We start from the raw sequence: 19028 nt of genomic DNA, 5'->3' as shown, positions 1-19028 counted from the left end.
CACTCATCTCTCATCATCACCGTCTCCTTTAGCCTAACCGGCATAACCATGGGACGTAAAATTAAAGATTTCATTTCATTTTTCATTTCGAAGAATCGCCACTGTTTATAACCATTGGCATGCGTTGAAATCGGTACTGGGGTACTAATGTACTGATTAAAATGCTCTTAATACGAATAGCATCGTGTGTGTGTATATATATAGTACCGGAACAAACATATCTAAAATAGGAATTATATCATCAATATAATGCTTCTTCAATAACTCTTCAAATGATATGGCATGCAGATTTTTTAGCTACTGCCAAATTTTTAATTTTAGTATATGGTCCGGATGGAAATGAAAAGGATATATGACACAGATCAGGACCGGAAATTGAATACCAGAGACCTCAAAAAAAGATAAAATTTTCATTCATTCTTTGTCTCAATGAACGTTTTTACTAAATTCTACAGTATTTGGCCCACTCCTACTCACACCTGTCGCTTGAGAGAAACAACACCACATTCACAAGATTAAAAAGTGTTTTCCTTTTTTTCTTTTTTTTTTTTTAAATATATATATATGTATGTATGTATAATCACATATGGTGCGAGAGAATGCGGGAGGAAATAACTAACCCCGACTCTTTGTCCCAGGGAGTCCTTCGATAACAAAAAAAGATGCTAAAAGAAAAAAAATCAACAGTAGGCGGCCATCATACCACTTTTTTTCTTTTAAAGTCAAGCAGAATATATTGGGAACATTTGTGTCCAATTGTAATCTTTTTAACGACATCCTGATTCTTAGGGACACCATTATTAACACACACACATTTATACATAACATACATACAGAAGCCATCATGGCACACACACACACACATAAACATATACCACATAAGCAACCCGCCTACTTATGAGTGACGTCATCATTAACTACGTCATTATCTGAAATTGATCCTCGTGTGAAGATGTCGCCTGAACTGAATTTTCTCTGTTCACGAGAGACAGATAGGGGTCACGAGGCAGGGAGGGGGTTGCGAGGGGAGGTCAGTCACTATCAACACATTTGGTGGATGTCTTCTTTCTTCCTTCTCTCTCTCTCTCTCTTTTTTTTATTGTTTTTATTTTTATTGCTCGTTGGAGGAGGCGCAGCACAAAGACAGACAGACAGAGAGAGAGAGAGAGAGAGAGAGAGAGAGAGCTTTGAAACCGCATGGGGCAAATCATCCCACTACACGCCCCAATCGTTCACTACCATATGTAGTGTATATAGTCTATACAGTATACGCAGACAACTCTACATATCTCAATGTTGCTGTAATCACCACTCGAAGACTCCTGCATCTAATAACTTTTTTTTTCTCACTGTTTCCTTTTCAGTCGATGAATTGCATCTAATAGATACGTATATAGCATCTTCACAACATGTTAACTTTGTTACTGAAGTTGCCAAGGAATCACTGGTTTCATTATCCTTAAATAAGTACGCCTGTCGACTGTCTAGTGCAGTATACGTAAAATTAACGATACGTTAAGCTACTGCTTGTTTGTATGTAGCCGAGTGTCCTAATGTGCGTGATCCCTGGTTCGATACCTGTTGGGCCCTCTTGACTAGGATACAAACCTGAATAGTAGTTCTCGAATCCCACTTCAAATGGACATCGGTTCTCGTCTCATGTCATCTTCAGATTGTTCAACTCCAAACAAAACTGGCATTGAAAAGGATCGTTAAATAGTTAAACTCCAAACGAATCTGGCATTCGAAAGAATCGTTAAAAGGCTAAACTCCAAACAAACCTGGCATTGAAAAGGATCGTGAAAAGGTTGAACTCCAAACAAACCTGCTATTGAAAAGGATCGTTAAAAGATTAAACTCCCAACCAACCCGCTATTGAAAAGGATCGTTAAAAGGTTAAACTCAAACAAATTTTTCGAACAATCTAAAGACAAGTCAAGATTTTAAAACACCAGCGTCCAGATTTTCGGTTTGCAAATTTACGAGGATCATTTCAAATTTTTATAGATCCCTATATGCTAGTTGTCTTTCTCTGGCTTTCAGCCCGCGTGTAAAGTGTAAATTGCTTGGACAACTGGTGTATTTTGCTTTTCCAATAAGGCTTGACATAACAGAATAAAAAGTGATGTAAAAGATTTCTGCGTTAAATTTCTCAGAAGGGCGTGATGCGGAGTTTGAATTCAGCATACTCTGCGCCTTCACTTCCTCTCCTTGATATATGCGTAAACATTCAATCTGTATATCGTTGTTTTGTTTAAAATAACATCTTATTTAGTCGATACGTTTCAATTGCTGCAAATATCGTATTTTATAACCTTATAAGGACAAATCTTGCTGTTTAGAGAAAAGAAAGATCAAATTCTGCTGAGTTGAATCGCGTACACACACGTAAAGGAAACATGACCTCACAAGTTCATATTAGACTCAATATACATATACTATGTAAGAAAACGCGTAATGTATTTCTTGTCAAACAAATGTATGCATGGACATAAACACACACATTCTGACGCTAGGAAAAAGGCCTTCGAATGATGAAAGAAATATTCTGAACTGAATGGTAATGGGAGGAAGAGGAGAGAGGGAAGCGAGATCAGAGTCCAGCTAAAAAGCAGTTTTGCTCCCTCTTTGGAATGAAGGACCCTTCGCACCGACCGGAAGTTCATCTGAGAAGTGCACGCGAGAAGCTGGGTCTGTCTTTGTGTTTCTCTGGATTGAGATCAGCTTCTCTTCTTCCACAAACAAGTGATTCCAACTATGCAAGTGTTAAATTCTCTAGTTTGTTCGGATTTAATTATTATTGTTAAGAGTCTTCACTACAGCGAAATTAAACTACCGCTAATTTTAGAGTTTTTCTGTAATATCTTCAAAACAAATAAAAATATTCAAAAAGCAGAAACGTAGTGAACTAGACAATACGATTTTGCATATGATACCTTTACCACAATTCACCTATCTGCTTTTGGTATGCCGCTGTTTACAGAACCCGCAAAAAATGCTAAATCTATCTACAATTGCAAATCAAAAGCAGATAGATGAATTGCGATAACGGTATCACATGCAAAATCGTATTGTCCAGTTCATTACGTTTCTGCTTTTCGAATATTTTTGTTTGTTTTGAAGATATTACAGAAAAACTCTAAAATTAGCGGTAGTTTAATTTCGCTCTAGTGAAGACCCTTAATGTACAAAGTGAGCCAGGCGGTATCAACAAAAGGTTATTAAAATACGAAATATATCCAGATCCTATGGGACCCGGTTAATTTGGGCAGGCTCAAGCCTCGCTGGTTCCGAAGTTTGAATTCCATTGTTCAATGGTTTATATATATATTTCTGCATATACTTCTGTATATACTTCTGCACTGAGAAAAAAATGTAGGTGGCGTACTTAAAAAGGTAGGTTACATGCGTAATTCCTGTAGTTTTTGGACTTAGCATACAGTAGATGTATAACTGCAAACGCATGTTTTATAATATTTTCCGTGTAAGTGTTCCATCTATACGTACTTTCCATATGAAACAATATATGCGGTCAGTATCTCACACACAAATGGACGTATATAACATATAGCTGAGGAAGTAACATAAGTATATGCATGTGATATACGGAAAACTATTAGATATCAGACATCCTGCAACGGCATGATGTAACATCTATGGGCAGTGCGTATGGCATATGGATAACGTATGCTCCGTATTCTACTGATTTCTGTAGTAAGCAAGAAGATTCCGTATATTTGTACAATATACCGCTGTTCGGAGAACGGATTTTTCTCAGTGTGCTCCATAGGATCTGGATAGGCTACGTTTGAATCTTTTACTTGGATGGGCTATCAGACAGTAAAATGCACACACCTGAATACTCCACTAAAGTTATGCACTTATCGGCACCGATGGCTGAATGGGGCTATCAGGCAACGAAATGTACACAACTAAACATACCCCATCAAAGTTATGCAGAAACCGGCGCCACTGGCTGAAACATGTGTTTAATTATTTAAAATGAAAAGTTCAACCGCCAATTTCTTGTCTCTCTCTATTCCTAAATTGCAAATCCCATTTCACATCCTCCCGTGTGCAATAATAATAATAATAATAATAATAATAATAATAATAATAATAATAATAATAATAATAATAATAATAAGCATCCTGTCTTGGTGGTATTTTATGCCAGAACTCCAATGTACTGTCCAAATTTCAAGCTTTTAGCCTAGTAAGCATTGATCAGTCAGTCAGGATTTCTTCTTGATAGAGATATACCAGAAATTGGAGTGTGCAGTTTATGACGTAACAATAGTTGGATATCAAAATTTATACACTATACGACGGCCTTGAAAACAATTATTAGTTCATGTTGAAAAGAATCGTTAAACTCCAAACAAACCTGTCATTAAAATGTTAAACTCGAAACAAACCTGACATTGAAAAGGATCGTTAAAATATTAAATCCCAAATAAACCTGATATTAAAGAGGATCGTTAAATGGTTAAACTTCAAACAAACCTGGCATTAAAAGGGATCGTTAAAGGGTTTTAACTCGAAACAAACTTTCATGTAATAACATGTTGCAAATACTATCTGCTTCATTTTTGTGTTCTTCATTTTTTTAAAAGTTATTCACTAATATTAAAAAAGTGAGCGTGTGCTTATAGCGTAGTACCTAAGAGGGCTCATCACTGAGAAATTAAAACACTGCTAATTTTACAGTAATTACTGTATGTAATATCTTCAAATAGATAAAATATAATCAAATAGTGGAACAAGAGTTCCCTAGAAAATATTATTTTACATGAGATACCGTTATCACGACTCACTTATCTGCTTTCGATTTCCAGCCATTTAAAAAATCGGCATTTATTTGGCATTTATTTTCGCGTTTCTAAATGCTGCAAATAGAAAGCTACTGGGTGGGTGACTTGTGATAACGGTACCCCACGTAAAATAGTATTGTCTAGGGTGCTCTTGTTCCACATTTTGATTATCTTTTATCTGTTTGAAGATATCACATAATTACTATAAAATTAACGGTATTTTAATTTCGCAGTGATTAGGCCTCAGACATGTACATATAAAACTTACTTATTTACTGAAACTATGTGAGCTTGAGTGCTTGAACCTCCCGTTGATGAAATACTGTGTACGCCAGTGTATATTGGGTCATAATATAATTTCGTCCCTTCTGTTTTGCAGGGTTAGCTTTCGTTTCATCTACTTTACTGAAGAAATTTAATGTAGAGGCTTCACCAGCAACAATACAAAAACAAGAAACCATGTCCATATATATATATATATATATATATATATATATATATATATATATATATATATATATATATATATATATATATATACTTTCAAAAATAAACATTGAAAGAAAACTTGCAGTGTGAAGTTATTCGAACCATCCAGAAGTTAAGTTTTTAGTTTTTACATAATGAAATCAGCCACCCTCTTTCTCTCCCTCCCGCTCATGCTTATACAAAAGAAAAAGATCGTTGAAATGAGAGAACTATATTGTTTTCATTGCTTGTGCCTCTATTCCTCCCTTAAGCGAGAAGTTTTATACATGTATATATATATATATATATATATATATGGCATCAATATACAGTATATATATATATATATATATATATATATATATATATATATATATATATATATATATATATATATATATATATATATATATATATAAGAATATATATCTATATATTTTCAGATATCGAGCTGTTTCATAACTAATTACCATTGCTTGCGTTTGTCGGTGCTTTAATAGGGTTTCAATTTCCAATTAAACCATCCATCTCCCACTGACTAATACGGAAAGAACGAGAAGTCTGCTTGGTTCTGTACAACTCAAATGTTTCCAGAAAATGTTTTATTGTTTCTGAGTTTGGATTCTCTTTTCAGTTTTCCTTCTGTTAGCACGTACAAAATGAAGATAAACAAAGAGAAAGGGAAAGAGAGAATACGGTAGTTTGTTACTTTAAAAAAAAAAATGTTTCAGTTTGGGGATAAGTAAATATTACGATTGTTTGTACAGGGTGTATGATTTGAAACCGACCCCAAGCAGAAGTACGTGTATTTTTAGTGCTACAGGAGGTGTTGAAAATGTGAACTGGGACGCCCATTCTCTTGCATAGGTTATTCAACTCTCACCAAAGATCGTCCACAGAGGCTTTTCTTAATTCCCGTTCAGTGTTCGATTTTAAATCTTCCAACCGTTCGTAGGCCGATTCTAAGTATTACATGCGGCCAGTACATTCAGCTTCTTCTTCTTCATTTTCTTTTTCTTTTTCTTTTTTTTTAATGAAGTAAGCGGTCTGCTTAATGTTTCCAAATACTTGTCTATAGCATGTAATTGACAGTCACTTGAACTGGACTTATTACTAGCAAAAGAATTCTGTTGACTCCTTCAGCATGACTTAGCTCCTACACATCATAACCGTACATTTGTATTTTAGTTCTTTGTCAAGGCGCGAGTATTGATTTGTCACGGTCGTAGTGTATTGCTTAGCTTTAATAAAACGTAGAGCAAATGTCTAATGAAGCAAAAGTGATACGGAGAAACATAAATACTTTGCTTTCCGCATGTCAATTTCAAACTTCGGTGGTGGTGGTGGAATCTGGACACTGTTGTTTTCTTGCTGTTCATTTATGGAAGAAGAAACTAACAAGGAGGAGCTATCGGAGAGATATTAACCAACCTCTGACAGCGGGCATCGAAACTACCAAAGCTATTCCCTGATGGCATGTATAACTTAAGTTCCTTTCCCATCCCTTCTCTTTCGTAAACCCTCTTGAAATAATTTCTGAGATGTTCCCTTGACTGCATCTGTCTCTCTCTGGGAAGACAGGAATCGAGAACCAAAACGACCAAAAGAAAGGAAAAAAATATAACCCTCCTTTCACTAAAGAGATATCTGCAATGTAAGGCAAGGCAAGGCAAGCGTCATACTCGTAACCGCTATCGGACCACGGCCTTAGCGACAGAAATGACTAACTACTATCTTCTCCGCGAGACAGCAGCACCAGCAAAAGCAAAACCCTTTGATAACTAATTAGCTCCTAAAGCCAACACCCCCTCTTTCCCGCTTGTTCTTTTTATACCCCCCCCCTCTCGCCTTCTCTGTGATTCTGGTCTTTTCCCACACAGTCCGGACGAATGAACGATCCCTTCGATATCGGACGGCGGACCAAATTAACATCCTCCGCTGCTGATTACGACAGAAGAAGGCAGCGACAAAGTACGAGAAAAAGGGTGAGTGAAGGAGGAGGCATAGACAAGTCCAGTTACGCACACAGACACACGTACAAATTGCAATCATAGGTTGAACGATGATCCGTCACGATTTCGGAGAAATCACAGTTACTGAACTTTCTATAAATAAATAGAAAAAAATAGTGTTAAATTCTGTAACTGTGTTTCCAAGCACATGAACAAGAATTTGTTTTCATACTTTTATTGGTACTGACTGCATCGGTAACACTTAGAACTTTGTTCCCTTTTATGGATTGGTGTAACGAGCCGCCACTGTATATACTTTAGAAAAAAAAAAACAATCAGAACATTAATATTGCAAAGTTTGTGTTAGCATGGAACGAAATAGACATTTATTCAGGAAATGCCAGTCATGTGTGGTAATCGCGTTACTATTCCTGGAATTGATAGCTCCGAGGGTATGAAGAAGCGTACCTACCATTAATGTGGTTTGAATTGGATGCGCAAACTATAATTCAAGATCAGCCTTCGAAAATTTTTTTTGAGTTTTACGTCCCACGGTTATGCCGGCTAGGCTAAAGGAGGCGGTTATGATAAGAATTAAATGAAAGGCTGATATAAAGAAAGTTAGAGGAAACTAAAGAAATCCAAGAAAACGCACGCACACGATGTTTGTTCACCTCAAAGTTCGCTTGGCGTGAGCATCAGCCCTCGAAGTATAGACCTTTCCCACCACACTAATCTCTCCTCGAAGAAAGCTGGGTTATAGGACTACGTCATTGGTCCTCGACGTTAAAATTGGCGTATGGGAGGAAAACTTGTTCATTCTTACAGTAAGAATACACCCGGAACTCAGTTATATACAGTATATAATATAAACATTACTATAAATCGCTGTTCTTTTTCGTAACTGTTCACTTGGCACTGATTTTGATAAAAGTCACCGGAATCGAAAAAGGGACAAGAGAACGTCACACTAGCGCCACGGATGTCACAAGAGTCCCTTCGTTATTAAAACCTCTCTCTCCTTTTCTATCTCCTCCCACCTCTTTCCGTTTCCTTTTGTTTAGCTTTGGACTCTTCTCCCCCTTCTCCCTTTTCCACCTTTTAGCTACAACCCTTTAGCAACGGAACTCTCTCTCTTTCTGTCTCTCGCTTCTTCCACTAGAAGAACGCACAGACAGCAAGCACACACAGTCGCCATTTTCGTGCCCAACTGACTCTGGGATTAATGAAATTAACAGATAGAATTACTTTAGATGCGCACTGTTGGTATTGACATTCGGAACGAAACGAAGCACTAGTGGTGGCATAAGGGAGTCGAAGTTAGGAGAAGGGGGGGGGGCACACAGTACAACAGAAGCAAAAAGTGGGGAAAGAAAGAAAGAAAGAAGAGAGTATCGCAAGAGAATGTCGAGAAGGATGAGGTATAAAAGGGTCGCTCTTTTCCTTCTTGGTGCGACTGTTGCCAGGTTCTACGCTTACTTCAAAAAAGTCCTGAGAAAATAGTCGTGTGCGAAAATAGAAAGTATTCATGTTGACCTTGAACTACAATTTTCTCAAAAAAGTATAGCTAACAATAGTGAAAATTATAGTACAACTTGTACAGTATTTGGAGAGAAAGATACTATATAGGGTAACTAGAACCAGGGGTAAAAGTGGATCTGTAAAGGTGGGGGACGGTAGGTAGCGGCATGATGTCACGCCGTTCACCCTGCCTATCTTTGCCCATTGTGTTTTTTTTAGGAACTGGGGGACGCCGTACATACTCTTTCGAGGTAGGGGGACGGCGTCTCCCGCGTTCCCCTGCACTTTTACCCCTGCCTAGAACATGTATTTTATTTGGCAGGATACATAACCTTAGTGTGATCTTGAAAGTAACGTGCTTTCAAACAGAGTATTTGGCCGTCAGAGTCCATGCTTACTTCAATAAACATATTCAGAAAATAATCGTGGTAAAAATCGAGAGCTTACATATGCCTTGAGACCAAATAATAATAATAAAAAAAAACTAACAAAGTACAGTTAAATATGCTGTATTTGGTAAAATAGATAATGACCTTTGACCTAATTTGACGTCAAATTAAGTACAGGTATATTTTTAAAGTGCCTTCAAACAGTGTATTTTGGCATGATAGCTTCGATGATCAGATTTTAGAAAGTACTAAACAGGGAACTATATTTTGACAAGATATAAATGAAACGTAGTTTTTAATGCAAAATACATAAATAAATAAATAATTAAATAAAGGAAATGACGTAAGTATGTTGACAAGATGGCGAATATAAATGAGACCACGAGAAATAAGGAATTGAAGAAGAATTGCACAGGTAAAACACTGGCAGGAAAGGAAGTGTTCGTATAACCTTGATCGTGAACCGCATTTAAAAATATTTCGGCAAGATGAAATAAAATACATATGACCGACTATGAGAGAAACCATAAGGCATGAACTATAATATATCTTAGTAAAAGAAGTGTATACATTTGTCCTTGAATATTGATAAATCATAATTTAACGTTATGATTTGATAGGACGAATTGTATCGTGGTTTTAATAGTAAAACATCAATTAAATATAAAGTGTTTTGTCCCGTGAGAAGTCTATGTGTATAGTCATTGAACTAACATTTACTTAAGAAAACATATTTTAGCAAGAGAGCGAGCGTACAATATAGTAAAATGTATATATTGGCTTAATAGAAAGCATATAAAAGTATTGTACTTACTAAGAAACGAATTGTATCTCGTGCTTATTACCTGAAAAAGTACGTAAATGGTTTTGAGCCTTTAATTATACCAAGTTGAAAAACATGAAGAAGTTTTAAAAACGTTGTATCTGGCAACCCTGTGGTTGTGTTGGTTGCAATTTCGGGATAACGTCATCCAGCGACTGCTTAATCAGGCGACCGGGAGAAAGAGCGGATGAGGAGGAGCATTGCTCGGTTGTCGAGATCAACCCAAGACCTTCCGGACCGATCAAAAGTGGCCCCGCGCATTCCGATTATCCACAACGCTTCACACAGAGGCTACCAGAGACAGGAGAAGGAAGGGAGTGATAGACATGATTATAAGCTACCAATCGGGAAAAAGCTGAATTCTCCGATCTCTTAGTCCCCATTATTTTTACTTTTTTTCCCTTTATTTTATTTGTTTTCTTCTCTTAGAGAAGTTTACCGTAAGAATGCTAGATTTACTGTTGCTTAGCTGTCCAAAATTTCATTTACTCCAAGTTACAGAAAATTATGTTTCGTTTGCTAAGATTAGCTAAAATTCTGTCACATGTATTAAATCGTAGCTCATTGGTATGCATTTCCTGTGTTTCTTTCCAATTAAAGTTACAGAAAATTATTTTTCATTTGCTAACAATAGCTACAATTCTGTCACATATATTAAGGTCCTTGCCCTTTTGTTATTTCCTTTATTTTTCAATTTTAAAAATTGAGATTTAGATGGGAGTTGTTTTGGGTTCGATTCCCGGTAGGAAATCAAATAGGCTTTTGGATATTAACTCATCACTGTTAACAAGGACAAGTGGTGAACTATAGGGTATTTGGATATAGAATTAACTGTGGGTCAAAGGCATTTTTAACTCTATAACAATATTAATTGTGTGAAACATCTAGCCAGACGTGTGAGTCTACTGTCTGTTAGGGTTACCCATGAGACGAGACGAGACGAGACGAGATACAATTTTCGTGAGGGTAAAGAGCTCTTCCAATGGAAAGACATACACTTTCCGTGACCACACACCTTGTTCACGATTAACAACTGATATTAAACTCCTGGCGCAACAATCCTTAAGGATCCACGATGTACCAGCCAGCTTGTGGCACACATGCCTTTGTGGTGTTGCCAGCAGATTGACATCCTTCGCCGTTAATGATGTTTTTCTAAACAGAGTTCGATACTTCTTTCTTACAAGTAGCTCTCCAATTGTCCTCACGACGCTGAGTGTATTCCGCAATGCCAACACCTTCTGGTGAGTACAAACGGTCACTCATCTTTCCTCTGACCAAATTTAGCACTGCTTTACTTCGCTGAACTGATGTGGTATTTCGGTGTGACTAGGCTGTTAACATCACTTTTACGACTATTTTTCGAGAATAGGCAACCTTAAATCGCCTCTCGTGGACAGCACCTTCTACTGTCTATTATTTATTGCCTGTTCTAGGTTGAACGCTGTATAAAAACAAAGTTTATTTATTAATAGATATATACTACGTATTTATTAATATTTAAATAATCTTACAATATTTTGGCAACATCTTTGCCAATGATTCATTATAAATTGTTAGAAAAATGTAATACCGCTCCAACGAGATTTTGTAAAATTACAATGAAACGCTGGCAAGTTGCAGAAACTGCTTGAGTGTTATTATTGGTGTAACACTTTAGAAAAATCGTGGCATCATATTTGCCAGTGTTTCGTTTAGACTAAATGAAAAAAGTGTAGAAATGTATATTTTTTATTTTTATTATTATTTTTTAAAATCTGTAACCTAGGATGTATTCTCCCTGCATGTGCGTTGATATTTTCTTCTCTCTTGACTTCCCTTCTTCTGAAGATGTTGTCTGTATAGACAGGTGTAGTGTATCAAAATTTTTGTGGAAGGTAAATTTAGAAAATGTGGTGGGAGCGAAGCGTCTTTTCGATACAGATTGAGAAAGAGAAGGGAGGGGTGGGTCGGAAAAGAAATTAACTTTAGGAAGACTTGGGCCGGGCTATTAATAACTTCTCACTCTGTTTTAGTCATAAGGCTGTCTGATAGAAGAAGAAGATGCTTTGAAAAGGCTTGAAGAGAGGGAGAAGAAAAAGCGAAAGGATAGTTATGCTATTAGCGTGAAATTCGATTTTGTAAAAGTACAATGTGAAAACTATATAACACGTAAGCTCTTTGTACTGTCAACATTAGAATTTATTAGCTGTTGTATTAAGATTAACGAAATTTGATATGTTCACATACGTTGACTTTTTGTTTGGCCGTTCTGCTGTTTCTCATGTCTCCTAACATATGAGTGGTTTTTATCTGTCATTATTGCCATTTTTTAGTGCTGAATAGGCCCTACTTAAAAAACTGCGTAGCCTTTATGCTCTTGGAAATAGTGTAGTTTCATCAGTAAGAGAGAGAGTTGAGTTGAATTTTCGGTTGTAAAACCATTTGGAGAAAACTCCTAAAAGCGTGGAGACTAGTAATAAGTTTTCTTATTGAAAACAAATATTGTCTGTTATTGATTTTAACAAATTTTTATTTTAGCTTTGCACTGGATTTTCTTCATGTTTAACGTCAATTAGTGATTAATAGGTTTGCTCTGTGTGTTAAAACCGGAATTTGTTCTGTTTTTATCAACTTCCGGCTTCAATAGAAAATGAAATGAGGTTCTGAATTCATATTAGAAGTTGTTCTGTTACCATTGGTTAACACTATAGTCTAGTAGTTACAGCGTTGGATCCATGTCCGCATGGTCCCGAGTTCGATTCCCGGTTGGTGCTTCTCAATTTTCAGGCTCCACCCAGCGTGAAAGTGAGGCAAACTGGAGAGTCACGTGAAAACAAGACATGACGGTCACTAGGTCTAGTAGATGGCGCTGGAGCAGGCTTAGGCTCACAAATGGGCCGTTACGCCATGTGGTTTATTTTTTCTGTCACCATTTTCGGTCTATGGGAGCCCAATATTGGAACCGGAACTGAGCTTAGTAGTAGATTTCTACCATTTCCGATTTAGTAGATTTAAATTACAGCGGAGATACAACGTATTATTTGCGTTAGTCAAATTATATCCCGATATATATTGCCTTTTTTTTTTTATCTATGGCGACCAATGTTGAAACCGGAAATGGTTTGATTTCTAACAGTTCTTGTTTGAATAGTGGGTCAAGGGGTGGGACACTGGATCTAGATCAAAATACGTTACTTGTTATCTCTTTGATCGTTTTTGTTCCGGTACTCGTTGATAGACAGACGGACATTGGCACTTTGTAAATATCATACACATTTGCACAGCATAGCCATATGCGTTCCATAAATATCCTACACATATGCACAGCATAGCATAGTTTGCAAATCTAAAAATGAAATCATTGAGTTTAACGTCCCACGTTATGCCTGTTAGGCTAAGGAAGACGATTATTAAAGCAAATGATGATGATGATGATGATGATGATGATGGAAGAACTGGTGGAATGAGAAAGTGGGAGGAAACGGGAAAACCCTGAGAAAACTCACGAGCATGGTGTTGTCCACCACAAACTTATTTGGTCGGAAATCGAATCGAACCAGGAACCCCACGCACCATAAGTAAGGGCTCCCGATTCAATTCCTGATCGGGATACAGAGTTTTGTCCAGTATTATGAGGTAGTTCAGTGACTACTTTAGTTAATTAACGTGAGTTAGTACAATTCAGTGTATAAAACTATGATAGAACCGTTATGTGAAACCATGAGCTGCTCACATATTACCCAATGTAAAGTCCGACCAGAGCCCATCGTGTTCTGATAGAACTTAAGTTCTTAAGTGCTAACTGAATAAATTGTAATATACTTACGGATCAATATAATTAAGTGCGAACTTTTTTTCTTTCATGCAGGAACAATATAAGTTTAATGACTTTATAATCTTGTTTTGTAATGATGTGAAATGTAAATATAGACAAGTAGTTGATGATTACCTCCTAATGTTTTCTTTCTTTCCTCCTTGTAATGGATACATGTCAAGTAGTAATTTCTCTTTGCTCTTAGCGTATAGCTACAGTATATATACACAATATATATATATATATATATATAAACAATAATAATAACATTTCGCAGACATTAAGATAAAAAAAATGACAACTTGCTATAATTGGTCTTCTTTTTCGGAGGTTTCATTTCGTCAGTGTTTGCCTTTGAGCGGTGCTCTGTGTGTGATATGTTGACAAGCAAACAACATGGAAGTTAACAGTGGACTGAACTAAACTTGTTCCGTAATACTTTCTCCTTTGTGACGCTCTTTTACCATGGACTACAATGTCCGAAGACCTCGTTAGCCTAATAGTTGAAAGTGCGTAATGATTATCACTCCAGTAAATACTCAAGAAGATTAATATCAAGGAAGCTCAGTTTCAGTAATAGATTGGCTGTATTTTCCCCTCTATGATATGTATAACAATTATATCAAAACATGTACAATATATACGTGGATTCAGGATTTGGTCAGATCAAGAGGGATGTACGCAGCCATGTTTTACTTTTTACATTGCTCATTGTAAACTGCCATCTTATCCATGTCATTTTGTATATTGCTCATTGTAAAGTAGCATTGTATCAGTTATTTTGTACATTGCTGATTGTAAATTAACATCTTTATCTGTGTCATTTTGTACGTTGCTCATTGTAAAGTGCCATATTATTAGTATTATTTTGTATATTGCTCATTGTAAAGTACCATCTCATCTGTGTCATTTTCTACATTGCTTATTGTAAAGTACAATCGTAACCGTGTCATTTTGTACATTGCTCATTGTAAAGTATCATCTTATCCGTGTCATTTTGTACATTGTTCATTTTATCCATCTCATAACTCATTGTAAGCCATCATGTTACCTGTGTCATTTAGCCGTACATTGGTGATGTACCCAATGTAAATTTGGAACTTACGGTGACCTTAGTGGTATGGCGATGAGCCACGCTGTTGTTCGATTTCTGTGAGATTATCTAAGTCCAGCGGCACTGGGTTTGGTCAGGACGCAGATGGGTGACCGTTGGGAAGAACAGGCGGTATCGGTAGGGTGCATTTTCATCCAATACCGTGAGATCATTTGGAGAGTTACTTCAATGACAAAATAGCCAGCCAAAAAATTAGCAATAGCGGCAGTTGGCTTCCCATTCATTCTTAATCTAAAATCGTCGGCTGTTTGCCTTAAGATCTTCGGGACTTCATATTATTTATTATTATTATTTAATAAAAATAGGACAACAATTGGTAGTTTTGTTTCTTCCCATTTCATTTCCATAATTCTTGTAGTAATATACTCCTCTTACCATTGATGTTGTAATTTTGTAAATCTCACAATGTACACCCACAGACAAGTCTCTATTCTCTTTTGTTTATTCTGGTTTACTCTTTCATTTATCTTCTTTCTTCTTGTTAGTTTTTTGTTTCTTTTCCCCCCGTTCATTTCTTCATCATCAGCAGCAGCTTCCTTGATTTTCTTTTCCTTCTTTCTTTCTAGCTACTAGTTCTTTTCATCTCTTTTAGCTCCTCTCCTCCTCTCTTCGTCGTTTATTCTTTCTTTCTTCCGCACTGGCCCCTCCCTCACTCCTCCATTCCACCTTGGTAGAAAATTCTCCGGTGCTAGGAAGTCATTATTACCCGTGCTAATATCCCTCAACCCAGGAAAAGAAAAAAAAAGACGTTCTGATACTGTGCTGTCGACCCCAGAATTAAAAATCAAAATATATTGCAGCATAGCTAATAGCCGAAGATGGGAAAGTATTGTTTTCATAAAACCTGAGACTCTTCTTCTCTCTTGCTCTTTCGCCTGGTCTTTTGTGCTTTTCGTTTCTCCTCACACCCCCTCCCCCTATCTGAAATCCGCCTCCCCCCAACCTACTTCATCCACCATCAGGCCAGCAACAGGCAGCGCGGCATCAGGGATAGGATTTAGAAGCGAAGCTTCTCTGGCGTTACCAAGGTGGCAATAAATTTATGACTGATAGAGTTGAGCCTTCCCCGATTTTATGCGAACTCGGATTAGGCATCCGAATGAAGAAAGTGAAAATAGCAAGGCTAAAAGGAAAGGGGGGACGGGGTAAAAAGGAAGGAAATGCCATTACTATACCATGTGTAATATCAAAAGAGTTTCGGTATGAGTTTTTTCTTATTTTATCAACAGAAGAAAAAAATCTTGGGAACGAAGAATCTACTTCGTTTCCTCCATCTCATCTTGCTTGTGTCATCTGTATACGAGATGTATATATATTTTTTCTTAGCATCTTACTGAAATTCTCATTTCTTGCGATAGTGATTATGTTGGTTGAGGCTTTAGTGGTAGTAGACGTAGTAATCCAAATGTTCAATTGTCAAGCCCTGTGTGTAACAGATCAGAATCTATAACTCTATATAAGAAAATACTGGAAGATCTTCCTGAAATACACGAGAATCTTGACGGTATACAGGTACTTTTAAACAAAACGGGAAAACTGAAATAGTATACATTTATGCTCCTTATTTATCATGTTTAGTTATTTAAGAAAAAAAGTTATCTGCCTCTGCTATTTAATTGGTTAGTTTGTCTGATGTTTTTCCCCCTCCGAAGGCAGGTTCTATCCCACTTACTTACCGTGCGTTAATATATAAATTCACAAAGTCAATAACATTTAGATCTATATTGCTAATCCTAAAGGGTACAGTGATAGAGCGTTCACCTCTGGTGCATGGAGTCCTTGGTTCGACCCCAGCTCGCACCAAGTGAGCTCTGTAGTGGGCAAACACCGTTGCGTGAGATTTCCCGGGGTTATCCCGTTTCCTCCCACTTTCTTCATTCCATCATGTCCTTCATTTCTCATCATCATCGTCTCCTTTAGCCTAGCCGGCATAACCGTGTGATGTAAGCCTTAAAGATTTCATTTTCCCGAATTCTACACTTCATCAATTCCTAATAACCGGTTTTCCATAATTTTATCGTTATGAACTAGGGAGCAAAATAACTGGTAGAGATTAGGAATTGACCAGTCATTTTGCCCTATGGAAAACCAATCATTACGGAGCTGAATGAAGAGATAGGTTGGAGATTAAAATTAGAGATATATCCAAATTTTTAACTAATTATTAATTTGTCACGAAGCTTCATTGCCCCGAAAACAATCATATTTATATTATAATGATATTTGTTAATGTTGCGACCTCTATAACTTGACCGTTTTTGTTAAGCTGATCATACTTTTGTGGAAACAATTTTATTATTCTGTAAGTTGAACATGATGGTTTACTAGTAAGAGTGATCGCTTTTGGTGCCAAGGTTCTCTAGTTCGATCCCTGATCTTGTGGTAAAGTTTTCATAAGGAGTTTTCCTGAGTATCTTCATTCTACTGATTTTTCTGTCATTAATAACTTCCACATACAATTATTCTCTTTTAGGCTAAACCACATACAATTATTCTCTTTTAGGCTAAACCACAGATCATCTTTTGTGTGTGTCTTTCCCATTCAGAGGACTCGTCGACGCGAAGCTTGATTACTCTGATTGAGTCCTGTTGTTGATAGACTTCTGACACGGTCAAGTCAAATCCTGAAAGGCGAATTGCTCAATGGTGTTGTTTGTGTAATGGAACAAGAGGGAAGAGAAGGAAGGAAGTAGAAAAGATGAAATTGATTTTACAATCTCCCTCGTCATTTCAACCCCTCGTTCTCTCTCTCTCTTGCTCTTTCACGTTAAGCTTTTACGTAAAATCTTTTTGCAGCTCTTTATCCATAACGAAGACATCGAAATTTTCCGTCGACACATAACTTGGAGCAAAAAGAGTGGAGTGTTATGGCATTGATTCCCTGTTTGTTACACGGACTTATTGTTTTTTCTGCATGTACGTTTACAGTAGAACTTCACAATGCGTGCTGTAAATAATTATTAAGGTAGTTGTATTAGCCGAATGCATTGATTTGAAAAATGACTTTGATTACATGCTATTCTGTTAAACTAGGAAGAAGATCTAGTGAACATATTGCTTGTTCGGTTGGTGCAGTTTAACGTTCCGTTTTATCGCCGAGACTATATGAGACGTGGTCCTATAATTTAAAGTACAATCTGAACCTCCGTAATGCTCCCCCACAGACTCGAACTCAGTAATCTCGGGAATTTTTTCTTCTATTCCCTTAAGAGGCATAATCACTGTGAAATTAAAACACCGCTAATTTTACAGTAATTATGTAATATCTTCAAATAGATAAAAGATCATTGAAAAGTGGAACAAGAGCGCCCTAGACAATATTATTTTACATGAAATACCGTTATCACGACTCATTTATCTACTTTCGATTACCAGACATTTAGTAAATCAGCATTTATTTTCGCGTTTTTAAATGGCTGCAAACGAAAAGATACTAGGTGACTTGTGATAACGGTACCTCTTGTAAAATAATATTGTCTAGGGTGCTCTTGTTCCACATTTCGATTCTCTTTTATCTATTTGAAGATACCATATAATTACTGTAAAATTAACGATGTTTTAAATTCGCAGTGGTTAGTCCTCTTAATTTTAACTGATGTGATCAATTTTAAGAACTGCTACTGCGTATTCCCATTTTTGTCTCTCATTAGACAGGTTATTATATTGTGAAGAGTAAACAAACTTAAAACGTAAAAATCAGTTCATCCTGTGACCTTGCTGTTTTTGTTCTCTATTATATGATAGAAACAGTGTGAATTCAGTAATCACAGATGAATCACAAAAATCCCCGATGATGCTTAAAGTATATATATATATATATATATATATATATATATATATATATATATATATATATATATATATATATATATATATATATATATGTGTGTGTGTGTGTGTGACCTTGAATATGAACTTTAAAAAAATATTATTTCGCAATCAAGTACGTATGTACAATCAAATTTATTACAAAACAGCAACAAGTATAAAAGACACCTAATTCGTGCTTTGCTATAAAACAAAACTTAATATAATACATAATTAGCTCCAAGTCAGAACTTAATCAGTTACTTTGATTAACAAATAATTTATTACTCAATTTCTTTTACATATGGAAGATAGACACATTTTTCTCTCTCATAATGTTCTGT

The 19028-nt window shown here is 36.4% G+C and overlaps 1 protein-coding gene across 9 annotated transcripts in view; it reads left to right on the top strand.

The window, feature by feature from the left end:
* Positions 1-19028, top strand: part of ct (homeobox protein, cut) — a 219367-nt gene that overhangs the window by 58947 nt on the left and 141392 nt on the right. The window lies entirely within an intron of this gene.

Source organism: Thermobia domestica, chromosome 8 (assembly GCF_964235325.1).
Source record: "Thermobia domestica chromosome 8, izTheDome1.hap1.1, whole genome shotgun sequence".
Taxonomy (NCBI): Eukaryota; Metazoa; Arthropoda; class Insecta; order Zygentoma; family Lepismatidae; genus Thermobia; species Thermobia domestica.
Note: the sequence above shows the minus strand (reverse complement) of the source record. Positions and strands in the feature narration are given on the sequence as shown.